The sequence below is a fragment of the Balaenoptera borealis genome, assembly GCF_965194805.1.
Source record: "Balaenoptera borealis genome assembly, chromosome: 2".
NCBI lineage: Eukaryota > Metazoa > Chordata > Mammalia > Artiodactyla > Balaenopteridae > Balaenoptera > Balaenoptera borealis.
Window position 1 is genome coordinate 85987787 of NC_138867.1, and position 25381 is coordinate 86013167.

A 25381-nucleotide genomic window follows, 5' to 3' on the forward strand; every position below is an offset into this window, starting at 1 on the left:
AAAATTTAACAAATTCAAGTGTAAAGCATTGGAACTGGAGATTTTTTTAAACTACTGTTTTCTTCTAAATCATTGTTTTGTTTCATCTTATAGTAATTAATATATGTCAGTGATCTTATTAGATCACACGTGCAGGAGTCATAGTAAATGTAATTTTGAAGCTAGTCTGAGTAAAAGATTTGGAACTGATATATGCCCAAAGAAGTTTTTGTGATTTTCTCTAACTTACAAATATCTGAAATCTTTTCAGCTGATCCATTTGAGAATTTAAGACCAGAAAGTTTAGATAAGCATCTTAGGAATTATGACTGTGTTTTCTCAAATGTGGCAGGTGTGCAGCACTTTATTTTGGCTTTCATACAGAATCTTAATCCATGAGGGAAGTATGCCACTTTATCCGTCTCAGTCATTAGTTCTACTGACACCACTAAACTGCGAGATCCAAATGCAATCACGGATAGCACACACCTGTTTAATACTTAACAGCTCTTGTCATGGTGGTCATTTAAAAATAGTGTGGTTCTAAATGCATCCCTATTTCCTGGGCAAGGCATTGTCAGGTTGGCAGATTTCCCCACCGAGACACTTGTCCGACATTGCTTCTGTGTCCATCATGTCCTTTCATTCTTCCGTTAGCAAGCAGTCATTCAGCTGTGAGTTCCCTGTTGCCTCAGCTGGACCCTTAAAGCTCTCCAAACTTATAGTACTCAGATGCTCCAGGACTGACTCTTTTTATTTCTTTTTTTCCCAAGAATGGCCAAGTAGATATGTGTTACACTTGGGTTTACGAAGGAGTCAAAGAAAAACAGCCTGCTCCGCAGTTAAAAACAGGGAAGTCTCACAATGAGTTGTCCCAACTCTCTGAGCTGGGGATAAACAGGGCTGATTTATTGACATTTTGAAAGCTGTTTTTGCTCAGGTCTCATTACAGTGCCTAAGATGCTGCCCCAATGTCCTCTGGTGTGAATAGCAGAGTAAACTACAGCCAAGGGAAAGGGTTGAGCACAGCTTTCCAGAGGGATCAGACCTTTTTCTTTATTATCAACGGCAACAACAATTACAGCAACCACCACCACCAAAAGAAAAAGATATTTTCTATTTTTTACTTATACCCACAATGCCTGTCTAGTCAGGTCACACACTTGCGTAGAGAATACCACTAAAATCCTTTCAAACCAGTTTTCGATGTTACTTGTGTCATTATGCTGTAATGTCAGAGATGTGATCATGGATATTTTAAAAATGTAGTTGTATTGTAATTTAAGACAGTGTGTGCCTGCAGCATTCATTATTTAAGAAAATGGTGTTTTTCTCTTTCAGACCCCAATTTCCCCTCATTATTAGAGAGTTGAATTCTAAATCAAAGACTGGAGAAGAGATGCACAAACTGAATAAAACATTTCCAGAAGAGCCTGAATAATGGTTCTGAATAAAGGGAACTGAAATGTTCTTGAATTGTAATTGGAAAAATTCAAGTGGGTGTACCCAGGAGCACATCTACTAAGAAGAGGTTAGTTATTATTATTCTTAGTGCTATTTAACATTTATGGGTCCCCAATAGTATTTTTAGTTCTGAATTGAACACAAGTGGTCTAAGTGATCTCCCATCCAAATTATCCATGTGGAGATTCACCTGTAATCATTCTCCATGCAGAGAGAGACAGCACTGATAAACAACCCAGAACAGGTGGACTGTTAATGCAGAATAAAGTGATTAGACAAATATGGCCTTTGAAAATATCATTTGATACTTTCTTCTCTTACCTGATTTCTCCATGGCTGGGCATTCAGAAGTTAGTGAGCACATTTGTTGGACTCATACAAGGTTGCTGAGAAGCTGAAGAAGGAAGTAAAGGTAGATTGAGGAGGACTGAAGATTAGGGTCAATCTCTGACCTCAAGGATTTTATGCTCCACAGATAAGTAATGGAATGTCTTTTCTTCTTTGTCTCATATCAATAATATAGAAAAAATAGTGAATGCTATTTTGAGAAACTGTCTCTGATACTTAATTCTGAAAAACCATAGTAGAAAAATTTCTGGAGTGATGAATATTATTGTCCAGAGGAAATTAAAAATAAGAGAGCATAATCCTATGATAATTAAATGTTAGAATTGAGAAAGGTAGATATGTGAGTCATGATAGAATCTATAAGAATGAATTCATGCTTCTATGTGTAAATTTCTGTGCCAGTTACTTTCTACGTAAAAAGGAAAAACTGGTTCCACCACCTAAGAAGAAACTAAATATCCAACAATAATTATAATACAGGGGACAGTTTGAATTTTAAGCTAAGAAGTAGAGACTTTATTCTCTAGGCACTGGGGAGCTGCTGATAATTTTTGAGCAGGTGAGTGACATGTCCGGAATTGCGTTTTATGAAGATTAACCTGATGGCATTTTCAGGATTGATTAGCGTGAAGTCTGTATTGTGACGGAACAGATTGTGATAATGCAAGTCTGAAATATGGTGTTGCAAAGAGAATAGAAAGAAAGAAATTGATTTGAAAGATCCATGACAGTGAAACTTCGGGACTTGATTATTAAATATGGGACCTGAAGTTAGGGAGACGTCAGAGATGACTCCAGAAACTTTGAGCCTGAGATGAGAAATCAAGAATGTCCTGACTGTCACTGGTTTATTATTACCTCCTGGATGCTGTGAATCATGTAATCAATTGCATTTCTAAAATCTTGGGTCCAAATCCCAAGTGGATTTGGGATCCACATCTGCTTAGCAGACTGCGTCATCCTGGCATCTATTTTTTGCACAGTGATCCATTGCCAACCATAGGTTTTACATTACTGAAAAGTACAGTGTGTGGCAAAACTAAAGTTGACTAGACCAAGAACGCAGAAAAAAATTGCGTTTAATATATTTTAAAAAATTAAACCTCAGGAAATAAAAATTATAGTAAAAATCCACTTCCACAATAAACAAGGTCAATCTGAGTTAGAAATTTGCTTTAAATTTATTCATCCCATTGAAACCAAACCACTAGTTAAACACACACACATATACACACACACTATAGGTAACTTTTCTCTGGAATCACTTTTAGTTGTTCAGGAAATATTGCTGAAGTGGTGTAATCTGATGAGGCAGATTCTCCTAGAAGTTTTATATTATGCAAAGTGATTTCTTTTTAAAGTTTTCAAACCAACCCTTACTGACTTGAAATTTAATGTATCTTACACTTAAATTCTTTTTTGCCTTTTTAGTAAGTCTCAGCCAAATGCTTGTATAACTGCTTGGCACGTTCACAAATTATGAAGATCCTGAAGGACATGTATTTATGCTTTTCTATCTACGTATTGAGAACATGTGGTTTAAACAGATGCCTTATACCTGCAGTATCCCCTAGACTCATTTAAGTGGCCCAGAAAAGCGGGGAAGTAATCATTCCAGTAGACTATTTGCTCATGGGGATTGGAACTATTCTATGTAGAAATATATGCATGCAGTTTAAAAATTTTATGCAGATATATATAACTGCATAATATAAAATAATATATATTTTTCCATTCTATAGAAAAATAAAAACACGATTGCCAAAGCCACAGATGATAAGACATTACTGTACTAAGTGCATTCATTCATGATTTCAGATGTTTTCCACCTTTATTTTCCTGTTTTGAATTACTCATCTTTATTGAAAACTTTATTTTCTTTTATAATATGTGGTTTTGTAATTCTTATATATCATTTAGCTGACATTCTCAAACTGTGGAGGTGTCATAGAGGCACATAAAGCCAGAGGATAAATGTCACCATCTTCATGGAAAGCATGAAACTGTTACTCCGATTTTTTTGGAGAGTTTCCAAAGGTTTAGCATTAAAATAAACATTTACCCTTCCCCCTCCCCATGTCCTCAAGTCCATTCTCTATGTCTGTGTCTTTATTCCTGTCCTGCCCCTAGGTTCTTAAGAACCTTTTTTTTTTTTTTCTTAGATTCCATATATATGTGTTACCATATGGTATTTATTTTTCTTTTTCTGACTTACTTCACTCTGTATGATAGTCTCTAGGTCCGTCCACCTCACTACAAGTAACTCAATTTTGTTTCTTTTTATGGCTGAGTAATATTCCATTGTATATATGTGCCACATCTTCTTTATCCGTTCATCTGTCGATGGACATGTAGGTTGCTTCCATGTCCTGGCTATTGTAAATAGAGCTGCAATGAACAGTGAGGTGCATGTATTTTTTCCAATTATAGTTTTCTCCGGATATATGCCCAGGAGTGGGATTGCAGAATCATATGGTGGCAGTACCGGTTTACATTCCCACCAACAGTGTAGGAGAATTCCTTTTTCTCCACACCTTCTCCAGCATTTATTATTTGTAGACTTTTTGATGGTGGCTATTCTGATCGATGTGAGGTGTTACCTCATTGTAGTTTTGATTTGCATTTCTCTAATAATTAGCAGTGTTGAGTAAAATATTGTTAATCACTAATTTAATTTGTGTATTTCCATCTTGGTAGAAAACTGAAATACTTTATTAACTTGGTAAAGTTATTTATATTTAGGTTTAGTCACATCAATGTAATAAGTTTTAGTGAGAATATAGAGCTAGATTACACAAATACCTCTATTTCATGGTATATGAGCAGAACAGTGGGTAATTCTGAAAAGACAAATGGAAGGTCTTAATCTCTTTAATCTTATGAGATTAAAAATTCCCATTTTAAGTGAATAAAAAATGCAAACATTTCAAATAGATCATGGTGCAATTCACCATATTAGTTCATTGGCAAAGGTTGATAATTGAAATACTATTCAGTTTCCTCAATGGACCTGATTTATTATTTTGAGATTAGATACAAATTAGTTTGAAATAAAAATGATGCCCTATTAAACTTTGCTCCTCAAATGTCTACAGATGCAGGTAGTATTTTCAATCAAAAGATAAATTTCAGAAATACTCTGAAGGTTGAGGGCAATTCTTTTTTCCTTACTCCTGAGTTTTTTTGTGATATAAAATAGAAACATACATAGCCTTCTTATATACTTGATGACACTTAAGCCAGTTATCTGTTTTCTTCTAAGCTCCAAACCAGACATGAAGTATAAATAACTTAGGTAAGACTTAAGACAATAAAACAAACCACCAACAAGGTAGACTTTTAAAACAAATTAGGAAATGTGACCCTTTGTACTAAGGACAATTGTCCTTATGCAAATCCGTGGGTAGAGATGGTTTTTTCAGTAATTCAGAAATAATGTCCACCTCATTTTAGTCTGAGTTATCTCAGCAAATTGAATCTTGTAGATTTAAATTTTTCCCCTCTATAACACGGAGAGTGATCCTAGAGATTTTCTGGGGACTCCTTCTTCAACTTAACCTTAATTTTGTAAGTGTGGCAGAGGTGGGAACAAAGACATTTAAAGTCACCACTTAACATTTCTCCTTGTCAAAGATCACTGGGAAAAGATGTTTGATTCTTTAAGGTTAAAGTATTTTAAACATTTTAAGACTTTTCTATACATGGAATCATTTGGAACAGTCCTTCATTCATAGGTGAGTGTGAGAGTATCTGAGGGGCTTCTGGGATTGGGACCCTGAGCATAGTTTCTCAAAATGCTGTGAATAAGCCACTGCTAGGTCATGAGCTAATTTTAGGTGATAGAAGAACAAATACTTTTTCACTTTAGTAGCTGAGGTTTTCTGTTTAAATGTGGGGTAGGGAAATACAGCTAACAAAATATACCAGAGATTTCAGAAGATAACTGGAGTTAGTGTGAAATATTTGAAACAAAATAGGTAGTGTCTCAGCAAATACCTTTCTTTTTCATGATACATTGACATACATATCTTACAAGGATATGGCCAAAATTATGAAAATATTATACAAGTAAATGAACTTTGGGAAACACTGCCTTTAAAGTGAAAAATTAGGTGAATTATATATTTTTCATTCTGTTTGTCTTATTTCAGTGATGACTGAGCATTCTGTTGCTTTCACCACCAATGAACAAGAGTGAGTGCATTAGATTAATATCTTCCAATTGACAAAACATAAGCAACTTTGTATGTACTGCCTGCTAATATATTTCTTTTGATTTAAGTAACACAAGAATTGATTTTAAATTGTACATTGTGAAGAAAGTTAATCAGTTTTACATAGGGTTCTTATTCCAGGTTAGAAATTTTGAGTATCCAGAGAGCATGTGTTGGGTAAACCTGCTTACACATTTATTCTTCCATTTGTACATTTGTTGTACATCCAACAAATATTTATTAGGTTTCTATCATCTCTTTCAGTTAACTATAAAATACTTATTATAATATTCATTTTTTTTAAAATTGCTTGCTTGATTTTTGTTAATATCAAGGAAAAGAGAGTTACCCACAATTATTAGGTAAAATTATCTTGGATTTGGGTTTTTTTTGTCATAAAGGAATCTAAAGCAGTATTTTTCAAGTTGTGGGTACTGAACCTTCTAAAGAAAAGTCTCCTGAGATACCTTCCAAAATGTAAGTTCTCTAGGAGTGGGGCCTGGTAGTCCACACTTTTAACAAGTTTTTAGGTGATTTCGGTTTGTACTTCAAAGATTGGGAGCCACTCAAGAAGAGAGTAGGGACTGAGTCAAGAGTTTGTGCAGAATTCCACATGTGAATGGATGTAAAACACACTCCCTAAATTATTAATAAATATGGGCCTATAATTTGAGGAATAGTGGATTGCTCTTTTCTTCTTTCATCCTCAACTCCCCTCCTTTGCTTCTCCTTTCTCCCTTTTGCTTCAACCCCCCCTAAAGCAAACACACGTAGGTTTCCAACTTTTAAACCTAAGACTACTTTGAAAAAGATGACTCCTCCACTGTTATATCTTTATATAATCTTGGAGATCACCCAAGTGCAATGTTTTGATTTCATATCATTTTCAAAAATGCTTAAGAAGTGAACAAAACACACTCACAGGCCCTAAATATGGAAGCTGAAAAATAAAGTGCCTTGTTTCACAGAATGGTACAGCTTGAATATCTGACTGTGCTTTAAGATATTTTCATTGATTCATGTGATTCATTTTCTGTTGAGCTGATCAAAAATTGTCAGAGCAATTGTTAGTTTTAGGATAATTTTTCTGCTACCTCTATCTGTACCCTGGTGAGGAAAAAAAAGGTTGTGGGGAGTTAAACACATCTTGTTCTAATGCAGAGATGAATAGCACTGAAAGAGTCCCAGTGTGGCACTTCTGGCATTGGTCAAACAAAGCTGAAAAGCAACATGGGACAAACAAGGAAAAATGGGGGGGAAATGTTCCCATAAATTCAAAATTAAGTTCCTCCTTCAATTTCCTTGAAGCAAACTCCCTGTGGTGAACATCTGGCAGGCCATTAACTTTTGTTACTTTATTTTATTAAAAAATCTTAAGGTGAGACAAATTTCTCCATTTGGAGACTTGAGTTAGCATTGAGACTGAAGTCTGGGCCATCATGTTGTCATTTGTTGAGTACCCATGAGCCTACAGAACATATTGCCCTCACAAACTTTACTAAGTTTTCCACCAAAGGTTGCAGTTCTTTGTCCTGAGAGTTGTTTTTTTTTTTTTTAATATATAAATCAGCTGATCAGTGGCCTGTATCTGCTGAGGGAAAAGTGACTGCCAGATTCTTTATGCTTTATAGCTTCTTGCTTGCATGTTTTTTACTGTATTATTTTCTACAGGAGCTTAAATGTCAAAACTATTTACATAGAGCTTTTTCAGTGATCCATCAAAAGGATGTGAACTGTTGATTGCACCATTTTCTTTATTTGTACAGCTGCTATAACCTTCAATCTAAATCATTTTCTTACTGTGTCTTCCCTTTCTCTTTTCTTTTTCTTTTTTCTCCTTTGTGAGCTAACCATCACTTTCTAAAGTAAACGTTTCATATTCCACTATCAAAACTATTTGTGTACATTAACTTCTAAGCCATGAAGTTACTTATTAGTTATTACTTATTAGGTTATTTTTTATTAAAAATTCTGGGTAAATGTTAGAGAAAGGAGTGCAAATGGCTTATTTTTTGTTGAATTTAATGTAATTTATGAACTTGCATCTTTGTTTCTTTGATTGCATGTATACATCTATTACATTTCTATCTATAATATATCTATCTTAATTATTTAACATAAGATTTTTTAACCTAAGTAATTTTAAGTTAAAATATTTACTCAGTTTTATGAATGATTCTAATAGATTTTTTCAAAGTAACACAGGTATTCCTGTTTATTATAATTAATTTGTTTCTGAACACTCATACAATAATTACAACAAACTGCTAACAAACTCTGAATGTTTTGCTGAGAAAAACTTTTGAATGTTCTTTTTAGTATTACAAAGCCTTTTTTGATTGTAGGCTTATAATAAAACTTCTGAAACAATTCCAATGGCTTTTTTCCAGTTTATAAACATTTTTTGATGATAATATTATTTTTGAGATGTAAAAGATTAAGTATAAGCAGCTGAATCTTGAGTTTTCTCTCTAGATTCTACTATAACTGCTTAGTAAGTTACATTAAAAAAATAGTTGTTATATATTTTTCTCAAATAGTCTCAGCTTAACTAAATATCTACATCTGCATCTATCAATGTATAAAATGCTGTGCTGTTTGCAAAGTGAATTTTATAGAATTCTTTTGCATTTGACAGTAGCTCTGGAAGTTGAATTAGGGTGGATGTGATTATGGAGATGAGAAGTCAAGCAGGAAAGATATGACGTTGAATAAGGAAAACTGAGGTTCAGACTTCAAGAGATTTTTATAAAAGTTTGTGTGAAGAGTAAGTGCAAAGTTCTATGATTCTAAATGTGCACTTCTTTCCAGTATAGTGGGGTTTATTATATTTTTTGAGAATCTTTAATTTCATTGAGCCATTTTTAAACACATCTACAAAGTAGGGTATAAAAATTCAGACAATTTTATATGTAAAATTGAGTCCAATAAGTCATTGAGAGAAATATAGAACCCATAAAGAGTTTCATATTTGTGTTTTTTTAATCACATGAGTAATACAGAAACACTTTATAAATTATTTCAAAACCCAGAGTATATGGAATCAAGACTAGGATAGCCTACTTTTACATTCTCAGCAGCAGATTCTATTTCCTTCTGCTGATGTAACAATGCAATTTCCTTATCTATTTACTACTACTTAATTTTTTTCTTTTCTTAAAATGTGTCTTGGAGTTCTTTTCATATGATTCATCTTGTTCTCTTTAATTACTTTAGAGTTTTGCATAATAGCAATATGATACAATTTATTAACAGTTCCCTCATTGTTGAGCAATTTGTCCATATTTTTGCTGTTAAATTGTGCTCATTTGCTTCTTTTTTTGTATGCCTCCATACACAAGTGAGTATTTCTTACAGATATTTCTAGAAACAGAATTAATGGTTCTCTGTCATGCTCACTTTGAGTTTGATACATCCTGCCACAGTGCCTCCCTATGAACAACATGTAAGTGATCATTTGTCTCCACCAGTGCCAAGTCAGATATAGTCAATTATAATTATTTTCTATAAGTTATCACATTATTATTTTAATTTCCATTTCTTTGATTACTAATAGTGATGATCAGCTTTTCAAATATTTATTTTTTCCCCAGGAATTGCCTATCCCTATGCTTTGACCATTTTTCTATAAAGCTTCTTTCTTATTGATACGTAGAAGTACTTTGTATAATCTAGTTGAAATCTAAACATAAAGAAGACAGAAGAGTGAGGTAACTTCCCAGTCCCATGTTCTGTCATCTGCAAAATAGGGACAGTAAGGCACATTTCTCATAGTAAAGGCTGAATAGTTGTTAGTTGTTTTTATTAACTTTCTATGACTATATATCTGAATTTACAGTGTTCTTTCTAAAGAAGTCTATTAAGACTCTTTATGGAGCACAAGAGTACAAACTAGGGTAGACAAGTTCCCAAGATGTTAATTATATGTATTTCTGTTACCTAACTTGCAGATCCCTAAAGGGAATCTTTAAGAGGGTCTGTGGGTACTTGTCAGATATTAAGTAGAAACTCATTTTCTGATTCATTTAATCAATACTGACAAAGAGAGTTTGCTCAGGTCCCCTCTCCAAGTATCTATCTATCTGATTCAGTTGAATTCACTTCTTGTATTAATAATTTAATCAGATACTTGCTGATCTCTAATGAATTTATTATTTGTAGATATAACTAATATACTTATGAGATTTATGGAAATTCATTTCAAATTTAATTTCATGAAATTCCAACATTAATTCTATTTGACTCTCTTTGAATTTTCAGTTCCATTGTTTATGTATAGGTATATAAGTCTATTTGCATATTTCTTCAAACAGAGAAAGATTATTTAGAGAAATGAAGAAAGATGAAGCCAAATCTGATCAGAAGACATACCTTGTTTTTGAAGAACAGGAGTCTAATTCTAGTGTCCAGGCAGACAGATTTTGACAGGTGATTTTTCTTTTATGAAAGACTATGTAAAGACTTTTTTCCCTTACAACTTTCTTATTATTGTAATTCCCTAAAATTCTTAATAACCTCCAATGACTCTTGCATACTTTTATCACCTTGCTCTTTTAATGATCCTTGAAGTTGCTTATCTTACTGCTTTTTTATTCTAAAACTTGCTTCTTACCCCCTTGATCTGCTTATTGGGGTTTTACCTCTAGGGTTCTTAGAGCTGCCTTTTCTTGCCAGCTGACTCTGTGTGCTCTCAACATGCTTCTTTACACTCACCCTCTGCCTTTTCATCTTTCAATTTATATCATCTCTCTCATTCCTCTTTTCTTCAGCTGCATTGAGCTCGTTTTTTTGTGTGTGCGTAGACGAAAAATGCCCTCATGACATGTCACCACTAATCTTGTTTTCCATTTCTAGTGTGTATTTTATTAAATTTTTTTCTCATTTATTAACCTACATACTGACACAGTGCCAGGGCTTATTTCAAGATTTTTAACTCAGTCAACACCAACTGGCATGTGTTAAACTAGGAGAAAAAAAGAAATCAAACAGAATAAGAATTACCGGAATTCAACTGCACTTTCTGGATGAAGAACTTTGGTAATTGAATTGTTACATAGCCACTAGGTGTAGGGAAAGGAATACAAAATGCCCAAGATAGAACTGAGGAGAACTATTGAGTCTGTTAAATTAGATTTGAATAATTTGCTCCTGTGATAGAACCTATTCCTATAGGGAAGCATCATATGACTGAACCTGAGAATAAAATTACCATCAGACCTAAAGCTCATTTGACAGTGCACAGTATTGCCAGATATGTAGCACAGTAAGTAACATAACCAAGTGCCTGATCATAACTGACCATCAACATCAGGAAACAAACATATTCCATATGTGTTAGGCTTAGAGTAGCTTTTTTCTTTTTCTATATGTGCGAATAAGAATGAACAAATTGAAAGATTTAAAGTTTTTCTGTTTCTGACATTTTACTGAATATGTTGAGGCTTGCTTGGAATTTTAAAATCTATTGAAAATATATTTTCAGTGTTTTCATTACAGGCTAACTCTTTGTACATTTTGGTGTAAACAGTTGTTTAGCTAATCCTGCACATGTGAAGGTATGCCAGGAGGTGAAGAAAAGAGAGTGTCAAATAGGATAATTTTGCTACAGAAAGAACTGTTGGTTTATAGTGATGAAAAATGACATTAAATATTAAATACAATGAGAAATACTTGTTTAAGCTGTATCACAACAGCGAATTGCAATTATCTTTTCCAAAGGCAGAAGTCATCCCGGCATAATTCTAGTGTTTCTGAAAAATTATTTATACCTTAGAAGCTCTCAAAATAATCTTCTCTTCTTTTTGACATTTGCTGAAAAGCACTCATTTAAGTGCTTTAAAACAGTCTTTGAGGGCCGGGTTGCTTGTTTTAGCTATAAGGATGAGTTTACTGGTCTTCCATAAGAACAACAGCTTTGGGTTAAATTTTGATGTCTTAACCTCCTAAAAAGAAAAAAGAGAAAGTTTGAGTCTTCATTTTTCTATAAAAAATATGGTAACCTAAAAAATGAACAAAACACAGAGTCGGGGTGAAATTCAAATATATTCTTACATAATATGGATAGATTTTTATGAAGCTTAGATCACAGTATTAATCTTTTTTATCAATCTGATGAAGATATATATCTCATAAAAATGTTGCCATTTCCATATATCTCAGTGTAATTTGACTACTGTCACTTCAAAAAGCAGTTAGTTGCCTGGTGAGTTTTGCTAGTTAGGTCTTGTGAAAGAGGAGAATTTATGCTAAGCCCATCCCAATTTCCCTTCATTTACTGAGGATTAGCAATTGACTGGTAGATAAATGATACCCATGGGAAGTTAAGTGCACTTTGCACTTAAAAAGCTGCTGTTTTTTACAGGGTTAGGCTTGTATCAAAAGCCTGATATGTCTGCTTCCAGTGTTTTGAACTTTATCAGTATAACCAAGAAAGACTCAAGCCTGAAATAGCAAGTAATGAGTCAAGTCCTTAATTCAGGTGCAGTGCTAGAGATGTAGGTGAAAACCTCTGCTTGCTCAGGGCCCTGGGCTCCAATTCTACTGTCACTGTGCTTTCCCAAATGTTAAAGAGTACAATTGGAATGACATTCTGTGTGACTGGTGCACAGGGTAACAGTGTCAATACAAAAGGTACACCATAGCTGGTCCCACATATTTTATCATGAAGTTGAAAGAGCAGCAGTAGCTAAAACTAATGACACATAACTTTTGTTATGTGCTGAATACTGAGAAAAATAGGATGTTTTCTTATATTGATACATTCTGTAACAGAGGTAGAGATTCAGAACACTTTTGAAGTCCTTATCGTTGTTGACATGAAGAAAAAAGGTGGTGTTTTAATATATAACTTTTTTTTCCATTTTCTCCAAACTGGTAAATGTTTCATATCCCTTTTCAGCTGACAATAACACTACCTTTTAGATGATTGAGGGTGTCTTCCTTTTAGGAGCTCAGATTATAATATAATATTTATGTAAGACCTTAAAATTTATAAAAACTTTCTCATTCACCATCCACTTAGTAGGGCCTTTATTGTTTGTATTTAAGGACTAAAAGTAAGGCAGATTATCTAATGTACTCTAGTATTCCCCAACAGTATTTCATACTGTTTTCTGTAAACCAGATTATTGATTCCCATGAAAAACTCCAAGGCTAGAAACCATAAAGAAAATAAAAAGACTAATCAATTAAAATAGGTAATAAATTTTTTTGAATGGGGGAACATAAAACTCACATGGAATGATGAGGAGAATAGTGATGTGATGGCATATTTTTGAATTTTTCTCTCTCTATATATTTTTAATTTCTTTCTCTTAATAAAGTTTTTTTATTCAGACAGCTAAGCCCTCAGTGATTTTGCTTCGGGAAAGGGATGAGACCACAGAAAGCAGAGAAAACAAAGCACGTGAATTCTTGAGTTTTGGTATTAAGATTGCCAATTCAAATTAAGAGCCAAGAATTATGGTTCCTGTTTACATCCTATACTCCAACAAGAAAAACAGAATTGGAGGAGAAATAATTGTGTCATAAAAGAATAAATAAATAGGTGGATACATAGATAGTGTGGATCCCTGAAGAAAGGGCATTCAAAATCACTGCTTGCCAGTAATGGGCCTGGGTAAAGCACTGATGTTTGGGGGCAATTTGAGGGGAAAGATGATCTGCCCTTCCCTTTCTGTACAAAGTTTAGATAGCATCAGAATCCAGAGAGGAAGTGGCTGTGAAGTTTCTGTAGTCAGAGAGAAACAGATTGAGTCAAGAAGTATCATGCTCTCCAGTGATGTTCCCAAGTAACGGAATGAACTCACATGCCTCTGGCCAAGTTGCATTAGTAAATGAGTAAAGAGGAGTTTCTAAAGAGGCTCTGTACTTGGGAAAAGGGATGGTTTAACAGCCTACATGTATGGACGTTTGCAGACCCGATGGAGCTAAGTATGGATGGTTCTACCCCAGCCCTGGCAGAATATAAGACCCTTAAACCTAATAGAACCCTGGATATAATAGGAAGAGGCCTAAATTGATTCAAAATATGCCTCTTCCTGAGTGGAATGGGGATTAATAAGTAGATGTTTTTTGATAATATAGATTTAGCAGATTGTTTTTACCTGCTACAGGAGCAAGGTTTCCATTCCCTGGGACTAAAGCAGATTTCTTAACAACATGGCGAGGCAAAATCTGCTCTGTACTTTTTAAGAGACCCTGAGGGAACTGTGCCAGAAACCCCAAGTAGGATGAGTATACAAGTACTCCTAGGACCTAATTTTTTCCTCACTTCTAGCGTAACGCTCAGGAAACTGCAAGCATGACATCAGGAAACAGGCCCTGGGTGGAGAGGTCTTAAAAAAACTTGGCAGGTTTTCTGGGTACCTGGAGTCTCACTGGAGGGACAGAAGATGCATACATAAGTGACAGGGGAATAGACAGAACCTTAGCTTCACAGGGTTGAATGGAAAACTTTCTTTAATGGGAATTCTTTTCTAGAGAAAGAATGGACCTGTGAACTCAAAAAGGATACTGCTATAGTAGAAAAAGCTGGGCTTGACTTAATATTTTGGTAGAGAATGGTTTGGTGTGATTTGTGTGAGCTAAAATTGAAGGCCAGATGTGAACAGAGGTACTTCAGTGGATGCTCAGGGGACAGCTAATGACCCAGGCAAAGTGCACCTTCACTCCATCACTTAGTTCTTCTAATCTGTGAACACATACCAGGGGTGGTGAGTGGGGAAATGGAGAGATGATGGTGATCGGCTAGGATTAAGTTCTACCACAAAGAGGAGTGTGAGTTCAAAAGAGAAAAGTTGAGTTATTCTATGGAAAAATAGATCATTTTTGATTGTTATAGAAAAGTTAATAATTTCTTGATCAACTGAGTTTATTGAATGTGATTTTAGTGTCTTTTATTTACATATCATTTTATACTTTTCAAAGCATATTCTTTTATTCCAAATGCATATCAGCAGCAGTAAGTGATAGAGAAACATTTTATTTTACCCATGCTTCTAAAATAGGGTCTTCAAAATTGAAACCTGCTGAAATTAGCACATTCCAAATGTCTGGAATTAAAATCTCTGTTCTTTCTTTTTTAAAATTTTAGAAAAGTCTAGTACCTGAAAATCTATGTAAACCTTTACATTTTTATCTGTTTTTTTAAATTGAGCTATAGCTGGTATACAATATTATGTTAGTTTCAGGTGTACAGCAAAGTGATTCAGTAGTTTTGCAGATTATACTCCATTATAGGTTATTATAAGATAATGAGTGTAATTCCTTGCCCTATATAGTATATCCTTGTTGATGATCTATTTTATATATAGTAGTTTGTGTCTGCTAATTCCATACCCCCAGTTTGTCTCTCCCCACTCTCCTCTCCACTTTGGTAACCACAAGTTTGTTTTCCATATCTGTAAGTCTGTTTCTGTTTTGCATATACATTTGTTTGTATTGTTTTTTGGATTCCATACATAAGTGATATGATACAGCATTTGTCTTTCTCTGTCTTATTTCACTAAGCACAGTATTCTCTAGGTCCATCCACGCTGCTGCAAATGGCAATATTTCATTTTTTTTATTACTGAGTAATATTCCACTGTATATGTACCATATCTTCTTAAACCAGTTGTCTGTTGATGGACACCTGGCTTGCTTTCATGTCTCGGCTATTGTAAATAATGCTGCTATGAACACTGGGGTGCATGTATCTTTTTGAATTAGTGTATTCATTTTTTCTGCATGTGTGGTATACTCAGGAGTGGAATTGCTAGATCATATGGTAGTTCTATTTTTAGTTTTTTTTAAGGAACCTCCATACTCTTTTCCATAGTGGCTGTACCAAGTTACATGCCCACCAACAGTGTAGGAGGGTTCTCATTTCTCCACATCCTTTCCAACATTTGTTATTTGTAGATTTTTTGATGATAGCCATTCTAACAGGTATGGAGTGATATCTCATTTCTCTAATAATTAGCTATGTTGAGCATTTATTCATGTGCTTGTTAGCCATCTGTATGTCTTCTTTGGAGGACTGTCTATTTAGGTCTTATGCCCATTTTTTGACTGGGTTGTCTGGTTTTTTGATATTGAGCTGTATGAGCTGTTTGTATGTTTTGGATATTAACCCCTTGTTGGTCACATCATTTGCAAATGACCTTAATGTTTTTTAGACTTTTCTGATTAATGGCTATTTCTGATTAGAATCATTTAGGAAATCATTACAATAATGAAACAATTTTGGTCTAAATTTTAGGAGATAAGCATCAGAAGTTAATTCTGGCCGTTATATTGCCGTTAACTGGCTTTTAAAATAAATTATCATCATCTTGCTTGGATACTTATTACTATGAAAAAAATGTTGAGTTGTAAACATAAATCATTTTTTCACAGGGAATTGCTATTTCACCATTTTTGCTTAAAAGAAACCTTTCTCAAGGTAGGGAAATTTTATTTAGTCCTGGTAAATGTTATAATACAATCTACACAAAATTAAATTAAGGGTTTGACATATCTGGTATTAATTTAAAAGGTTTAGAATTTAAGTGAAACTGAAATAAACAACAACAATAACAACAACATAACCTGGCACATACACTGGCCTGAAAGGAGTTACCAGTTACTTGTAATTAAATATTTAATGCCTACTTAGATGTGATTACTGTGATATAGCTAAGAAGGCATGATATAAAATAATGTATAAATTTGTTGATAAGTTATTTAAAGTAGTATTTTATTAGTCTTAGTATTTTAATAGGTTTGACTATCAATTGGATACTAACTAAGCTTTATATTTCTGAATTTTATCTCATGGTTTATTATTTAGATTTTAATCTCATGTTCTGAGTGTAGTCTTTTAACTGTTTAAAAGGGTTATTTTGTACTTTTGCTGGACTTTTGCTTTTGTTGAACTGTGTTTTAAAAATGTGTATTCAAATAAATCTCCTTTTTAATTGTCCCATATAATGATTTTTCTATAAATTATACCATTTTTAAATGGCTGCCTATTACTTCCATTTCTAATTTCTTTTCATTCAGTTTAGCTGATGATAGCATAATTTTGAGTTTCACAAGCATACCAGTTGGTTTATTTCAGTTGGAAGCTAAACTTACAGTAACTTATGGAAACTCAAGGAAATTGACATCATTCAATTACTTGACTTTGCCAACAGCCGCATCTTCTTCATGAAGGAAGATTTATATATAAAAAGAGCTAAAATACCTGCAAGTGGACATGGAAAGAATATGGATAACAGGTAAATACATGCAGAGGCCTGGGTGATCTTTAAAAAATGCGAATTTTTCTCTTAAAACATATTAAGTCTTCTTGTGGCAATTGGAATAAAGGGGTGGAAATAGTCACCTGTACCTTCAAGGCCTGGCATGCTCTGGTCCCTGCCTACATCTCAAACTTCACTTGGTGTCTCTTTGTCTCCTTCTGCAACTTTATTGACCTTTTGTGGTTCCTTCAGTGTCTTCAGCCCTTTACTACCTTAGGCTCTTCATGTGTTACTGCTTCCCATGCCTGAAAGCTCTTCTCCCCAATCTCTTCCGTCTGGCTAACTCTTACTCATCTTTGAACTCTCAACTTGAATTTGGATTCCTTTTATTTCTTTTTCTTCTCTGATTGCCATGTCTAGAAATTCCAAAACTATATTGAATAAAAGTGGTGAGAGTGGACATCCTTATCTTGTTCCTGATCTTAGAGGAAATGCTTTCAGTTTTTCACCGTTGAGAATGATGTTAGCTGTGGGTTTGTCGAATATGGCCTTTGTTATGTTGAGGTAAGTTCCCTCCATGCCCACTTTCTGGAAAGTTTTTATCATAAATTGGTGTTGAATTTTGTCAAAAGCTTTTTCTGCATCTATTGAGATAATCTTATGGTTTTTATTCTTCAGTTTGTTAATGTGATGTATCACATTGACTGATTCGTGGGTATTGAAGAATCCTTGCATCCCTGGGATAAATTCCACTTGATCATGGTGTATGATCCTTTTAATGTATTGTTGGATTTGGTTTTCTAGTATTTTGTTGAGGATTTTTGCATCTATGTTCATCAGTGATATTGGCTTGTAATTTCTTTTTTTGTGATATCTTTGTCTGGTTTTGGTATCAGGGTGATGTTGACCTCATAGAATGAGTTTGGAAGTGTTCCTTCCTCTGCAATTGTTTGGAAGAGTTTGAGAAGGATGGGTATTAGCTCTTCTCTAAATGTTTGATAGAATTCTCCTGTGAAGCCATCTGGTCCTGGACTTTGTTTGTTGGTAGATTTTTTTTTTTTAATATATATAAATTTGTTTATTTTTGGCTGCGTTGGGTCTTCATTGCTGCACGTGAACTTTCTCTAGTTGCGGCGAATGGGGGCTACTCTTCATTGCCGTGCGCAGCCTTCTCACTGTGGTGGCTTCTCGTTGCGGAGCACTGGCTCTAGGTGCGTGGGCTTCAGTAGTTGCAGCACGCAGGCTCAGTAGTTGTGGCTTGTGGGCCCTAGAGCACAGGCTCAGTAGTTGTGGCGCATGGGCTTAGTTGCTTCATAGCATGTGGGAACTTCCCAGACCAGGGATCGAACCCATGTTCCCTGCATTGGCAGGCAGATTCTCAACCACTGCGCCACCCGGGAAGCCCTGGTTGGAAGATTTTTAATCACATTTTCAATTTCATTACTTGTGATTGGTCTGTTCATATTTTCTATTTCTTCCTGGTTCAGTTTTGGAAAGCTGTTCCTTTCTAAGAATTTGCCCACTTCTTCCAGGTTGTCCATTTTATTGGCATATAGTTACTTGTAGAAGTCTCTTATGATCCTTTGTATTTCTGTGGTGTCTATTGTAATTTCTCCTTTTTCATTGCTAATTTTATTGATTTGAGCCCTCTCCCTTTTTTTCCTGATGAGTCTAGCTAAAGTTTATCAATTTTGTTTATCTTTTCAAAGAACAGGTTTTAGTTTCACTGATCTTTTCTATTGTTTTCTTTGTCTCTATTTCATTTATTTTGGCTCTGATCTTTATGATTTCTTGCCTTCTACTAACTTTGGTTTTGTTTGTTCTTCTTTCTCTAGTGGCTTTAGGTGTAAGGTTAGGTTGTTTACTTGAGATTTTTCTTTTTTCCTGAGGTAAGATTGTACTGCTATAAACTTCCCTCTTAGAACTGCTTTTGTTGCATTGCTTAGGTTTTGGATCGTCGTGTTTTCATTGGCATTTGTCTCTAGTTATTTTTTGACTTCCTCTTTGATTTCTTCAGTGATCTCTTGGTTATTTAGTAGCATATTGTTTAGCCTCCACGTGTTTGTGTTTTTTACAGTTTTTTTTTTTCCTGTAATTGATTTCTAGTTTTATAGCATTGTGGTCGGAAAAGATGCTTGGTATGATTTCAATTTTCTTAAATTTATGAAGCCTTGATTTGTGGCCCAAGATGTGATCTATCCTGGAGAATGTTCCATGTGCACTTGAGAAGAAAGTGTATTCTGCTGCTTTTGGATGGAATGCCCTATAAATATCTTTTAAATCCATCTGGTCTAATGTGTCATTTAAGGCTTGTGTTTCCTTATTGATTTTCTGTCTGGTTGATCTGTCCATTGGTGTAAGTGGGGTGCTAAAGTCCCCCACTATTATTGTGTTACTGTCGATTTCCTCTTTTATAGCTGTTAGCAGTTGCCTTATGTATTGAGGTGCTCCTATGTTGGGTGCATATATATTTAAAATTGTTATATCTTTTTCTTGGATTGATCCCTTGATCATTACGTAGTGTCCTTCCTTGTCTCTTGTAACAGTTTATTTTAAAGTCTGTTTTGTCTGATATGAGTATTGCTACTCCAGCTTTCTTTTGATTTCCATTTGCATGGAATTTCTTTTTTGTATCCCCTCACTTTCAGTCTGTTATGTGTCCCTAGGTCTGAAGTGGGTCTCTTGTAGACAGCATATATATGGGTCTTGTTTTTGTATCCATTCAGCCAGTCTATGTCTTTTGGTTGGAGCGTTTAATCCACTTACATTTAAGGTAATTATCGATATGTATGTTCCTATTGCCATTTTCTTAATTGTTTTGGATTTGTTTTTGTCGATCTTCTTTTCCCCTTATTTTTTTCTCTTCTCTTGTAGTTTGATGACTATCTTTAGTGTTGTGTTTGGATTGTGTTTCCTTTTTGTATGTGTATCTATTGTAGATTTTTGGTTTGTAGCTCGCCTGTGGTTTTGATATTGCACTCTATATATGTACGAGGTTGTTGTAAGTTGCTGGTCTCTTAATTTCAAATGCAGTTCCCATTTCCTGCATTTGTACTCTCCTCTTCTCGTGGTTGCTGGTTTTGATATCATATTTGTGTGTGGATGATTTCCTACCTTTACTTTATGTTTGCCTGTACTGGTGAGCTTTTCCATTTGTGATTTTCTTGTTTCTAGTTGTGACCTCTTTTTTTCCCGCCTAGAGAAGTTCCTTTAGCGTTTGTTGTAAGGCTGGTTTTGGTGGTGCTGAATTCTCTTAGCTTTTGCTTGTCTGTAAAGCTTTTGATTTCTCCATTGTGGAATCTGAATGAGAGCCTTGCTGTGTAGAGTATTCTTGGTTGTAGGTTCTTCCCTTTCATCATGTTAAATATATCGTGCCACTCTCTTCTGGCCTGCAAAGTTTCTTCTGAAAAATCAGCTGATAACCGTATGGGGATTCCCTTATATGTTATTTGTTGCTTTTCCCTTGGTGCTTTTAATATTTTTTCTTTGCATTTAACTCTTATCAGTTTGTTGAATGTGTGTCTCAGCATGTTCCTTCTTGGCTTTATCCTGTATGGAACTCTCTGTGCTTCCTGGACTTGGGTGACTGTTTCCTTTCCCATGTTAGGGAAGTTTTTGGCTATAATCTCTTCCATCTTTATGTGGGAGTTACTGAGATCTCTGTTTCCTATTTTACTATCTCATCATATTTCCTATCCCAAAACTTCCATTCCAGATTAGTATTTAGGTGCAAGTTCAAGAGCTCTTGATCTCCAAATTCATTGCTCTAACCTTCAAAACTGAAATTTCAAGTCTTTAATCTTTTTTCTCTTTCCCTGATGTCCATCTTAAGGATTGATGGGAAGGACAGAGCCAGGAAAAAGAAGTTGAGCATAGGAGCTCAAACATTCCTCTGAAAAATTCCACATTTCCGACCCTCAGAGATTAGGCAACAGAACATGCTCATTTCAACCATCAGATATAGGATCTACTTCTTAATGTTTTATGTCCTGATATAAATGAGTGTGAAAATATGAAGACAGACAGGAGTAGATTAATCAGTCTGTAAAGGTACCTAGAAGCTTGATGGCAAATATTACATCATGGGGTATTTATAATCTATCTGTGAAAAAAGAAACTGCAATTTTAATTTTTTTTCCATTATTTTATTTTCTAGTTTAACTTTCTTTCTCTTGCTTAATTCATTGTGCCAATAGAGTCCTGATGGGTCAGTTGGTGAAGCAGCAGTCTGGAAACTCAGGTGGTCTGTAACCCATCCCCTGCTGGGTTTTTAATTTGCTGTGTAACCTTGAACATGCCTCTTAATATCTCTGTGCTTCAGTATCAGGATCTGTTTAAAAAAATGGAAGAAACGTATTAAACTTCAGGCATATTTGTGAGGAAAAATTAGTAAATGTGGTTGGAAAGCACTTTGAAAATATAAAGTCCTAAGCTTAAGAAAAAGGAAATCAGTCAAACTCTAGAACAACTGAGAATGGCCTTAAATGTACTTAGCTGTTAATGGAGAGATTTAGGTTTAATGTGAGGAAAATTTTCCTGAGAGTGAGTTGTTAAAATAGTTTACTTCTTTGCCTTATATTTTCCTGCTGTTTCACGTTTTATTATGTCAAAGCCAATCTTCCATCAAGGTATATGTGGAAAGTATAAAACAGAAGTCATGCAGTAACTATAACCAGTTGTATGAGACATGGCCAGGCTCTCAGTACACAGCCTTCATTAGTGGTCAATTTTTATATATAGTCTAGATAATCACTAGGCTGATACCAGACAGAATTTGTCAAGTGAATGATGCTGTTTGGTTGCTTAAGAATTTTACAGCTTAAAGGATTTTTTGTTTTTTTGGTTTTTTTCCTGAGAATGTTTACTTAATCAAATAGTTAATCCAGAAATCTCAAATTATAGAATTTCAGGCACTTGAGAAAAGGGGAAGGGTATCTTATTTATCTACTTTTTAGGCAGAGAGTCCTTCTTGGGGCTACAGGAACCACATCCTAAGTGGTCATTTGTTTTCTTCTTATTTCTAAATTTATTACCAGACCTGTTTAACCTCTTTCTGGAGTACATGGTAAAGAGTTGGCATATGATATGGGTTGACTTTCTGGAGGGAAAGATGAAAGTAGTTATTTAGGAATTGAAATGTATACATGAAATATTGTTTAAAGGAACTTCTAAACATTTGCCTTTAGAGGTCATATAATGAATTCATCGAAACACATTAGTTTCCAGAATGCTAATGTTCTTCTCTTGAATTGTAATATTGAAATTTTTTTAGATCTACTTTTTTAGAGTTGGAACATCAGTCTCCTGAATCTTTGCCTGATCAAAAACCCCACCTTTGAAATCAATGTTTTTGCAATGGTACCTGAACAAGATTAAGATGTTGCTAATGATATTGAAAGTTTCAATTAGATATAAAATTCATTATAAAAATTCTGCTACATTATCATATAATTAAGAGATTTGCTTTGCATTTTTAAAGATTGTCCTAAATATGTCAAACTTTGATGGATGTGCATATTTCCATCGGTTTATCAGAAGTAAATCTTATGGTTCTTACATAGAAGAAAGGAGATTGAAGATCATGAGATCGATTTGGTTTATCCATTGCTTTTAAATTGAAATTCTCACTAGTTTATTTTAAGTTTCAGTCTCTAACTTGTCCGTCCTGGATGAAGAATTGTCAAAGAATTTAGAAACGTGATTCTCAATAAATCAGTAAATTTGCAGTATTTCCTAATTGAAATCTAAAGTTTTAGGCATTTAGCTTTTAATTGAGACTATAGTATGTTGCATTTGATTGTTTAATTGTTGAAAATGTAGTGCAGGCCTTCTTTAACCTAATTTCATGTACAACTTTCAGTTTCTGAGCTATGGTCATAGCTTAAATGGATATCAAATCATCTATCACTCTTGGCCGTAAAGTTTTTTCTTAATATGATCCTTTTCCTTCTGTTTTCAGTTTCTAAATCCATAAAAAGCAATAGTGACAAATGCTTCCCTTTGTATCATGGTGTGATTAAAAAATCCTTAATTAACATCCAATACAGCATATAATATTAATAACATCTTGGGCTCTTCCTTGAGTTTTTTTTTATGATCAGAGTAATTGTATCATTTTCCAAGAGGAATATACAGACTTTTCCCTTTAAAAGCATAGGTTAAAATGAGAGAATCTTAAAGGAAGAATGGGAGAAAAACAGAGCCAATGAAGACAGAAGTTATATTTTACTTAGAAAACAAGGAACTAAATTTATAGTGTACTCTTTAAATAAAATATTAGTTTGACTCCTGCAGTACTATAGATTTTCATATATTTAATGTGAACTTGGGGACTCATTTATATTTGGACCAAGTTAGTCTTACCTGTATCTCTACCAAGTGAAGTAGCTGCTACGTATAGGAGAGGAAGGAGAAGCAGTAACATATATTTTACTTCTCTGAGACTAGTTGAGTCTTATCGACTTACAACAGAACATTTGCAGTGTATAGTGTGCAAAACAGTCATCAATACGTGAAGACTTCCTCATGTGGCATAAATTCTATTGGTCGTTAACAATATTAATACTTCTGTAATTCACATGATTACTAAAATTGAAATTATGTGCTTTGTTACAATGGGAAGTGAAGAATTGAGCATTACTTCCTGAAATATACTCTATATACTCTATTGGCTGAAAATAAACAGCTAGATAAACATCTTGACTTCAAATTTAATCTATAGGAAAGCTCTTTTCCTAAGACCTGTTTTACATATACCTATCAGTACATCAAGCTCTTTTTTCTTTTTTCTATCTTGGTGAGGATTGACTCGTTAATGTTTACAAAGTATTTTGAAGGCATAAAGTGCTATGCAAGTGCTAAGCCCGATAAAAAGTATTTTATATTGAATCTGAGAGCTGACTTGTGCAGCACCCAGCTTTGTGAGTGAATTGAGCAAAGATGATTAAAATCAACATCATTTGTAATTTAAAATACTGTGAACAACAAAGAAGATCCAACCACGGCTTTCGTTTTGGCAGGCTGCAAATATAGATTGCTGAACAGCGGTAGTCTGTCAATATAAAGCATTTAGCACTTCACTAAGCAACTTGAGAGTTTTCTACTTAAGCAGAAAAAAACATATATGAAATTAGATTTGGTGTAACATTATTTTGATGGATTGGCTGTATCATTATTAAAAAGAAAACTACAACTCAACAAAATCTAAGAAAGAGTCTTCAGTGTAGAACTTATCAGTGTGGTGAGTGTTCAGAAAAAGGAGACCCTCTCCATGAAGCTTCTCCTCGCCCCCATCCTGAATGTGCAGAGGGATGATAAAAGAAATCAATTGCACAGGGATAAAAGGCATAATAATCATAAGGAAAGATTGAGAATAGATAAAAGATTGACAGCCACTCATATGAGAAGTAGCTTTGAAATGTGTTTGGCTGGTTTCCACAATCTAGTTTCACAAAGTGCAAAATATTTTTTTATTGAAGTAATAAATGTTGATTGAGTCCACAAAATATTTTCAGAATATTTGGGGGAACACTTTTATTTATTATATTTTTATAATGCCAGTCTTAAAAATAATTTAATTCTGCTCTTAAGGGATATAAAATGAGTAAGACACAAATAATGAACTCACAGAACTAACAGTCCGAGAAGTATAATAAAATGTCTAAGTAAATATCTATACTACAGAAGAGAATGTGAAAGTTACATGATTAAGATACTGATTTGATATTTTGGGAATTCAGAGGAAGGAACTTTGCATCCATTAGGGGAACTCAAAGAATACTTTAAAGTGATATAGTTCTGCCAATTATCTATCTATCTATCATCTATTGAATTTTTCTTTGGAGAGAAGGATTTAAGGTAACAACTGCAATAAAAAAAGATTAATTTGGTTCATTAATTCTACAAGTATTTATCCTGATTCTTATATTTAAAAACAAAGGTCTTGGATTTAGAAAATGCATTACTTCATTAGTAAATCAAGGCTGTGTATGTATAGTTCACAAATTAATTTACTTTTTTCTGTTGTGAAACTAATACATTTAAGGACAATCCACACATATTTTGTAAAAAATTGCAACAAGATTAATTCCCATATTTTTGGGCAGATAGGCTAAAATCATTATGTGGATACTTCAATCATTACATTGGCCAGTGAACTTTCTCAGTAAC

The 25381-nt window shown here is 34.2% G+C and overlaps 1 pseudogene across 1 annotated transcript in view; it reads left to right on the top strand.

The window, feature by feature from the left end:
* LOC309622467 (acyl-protein thioesterase 1 pseudogene) overlaps window positions 1–25381 on the top strand; it is a 711313-nt pseudogene that overhangs the window by 371295 nt on the left and 314637 nt on the right. Inside the window, exons 3-5 of the transcript XR_014249931.1 lie at window positions 1321–1922; window positions 16386–16431; window positions 17165–17248. The product of XR_014249931.1 is annotated as an acyl-protein thioesterase 1 pseudogene (transcript). The remainder of the gene's footprint in view (window positions 1–1320; window positions 1923–16385; window positions 16432–17164; window positions 17249–25381) is intronic.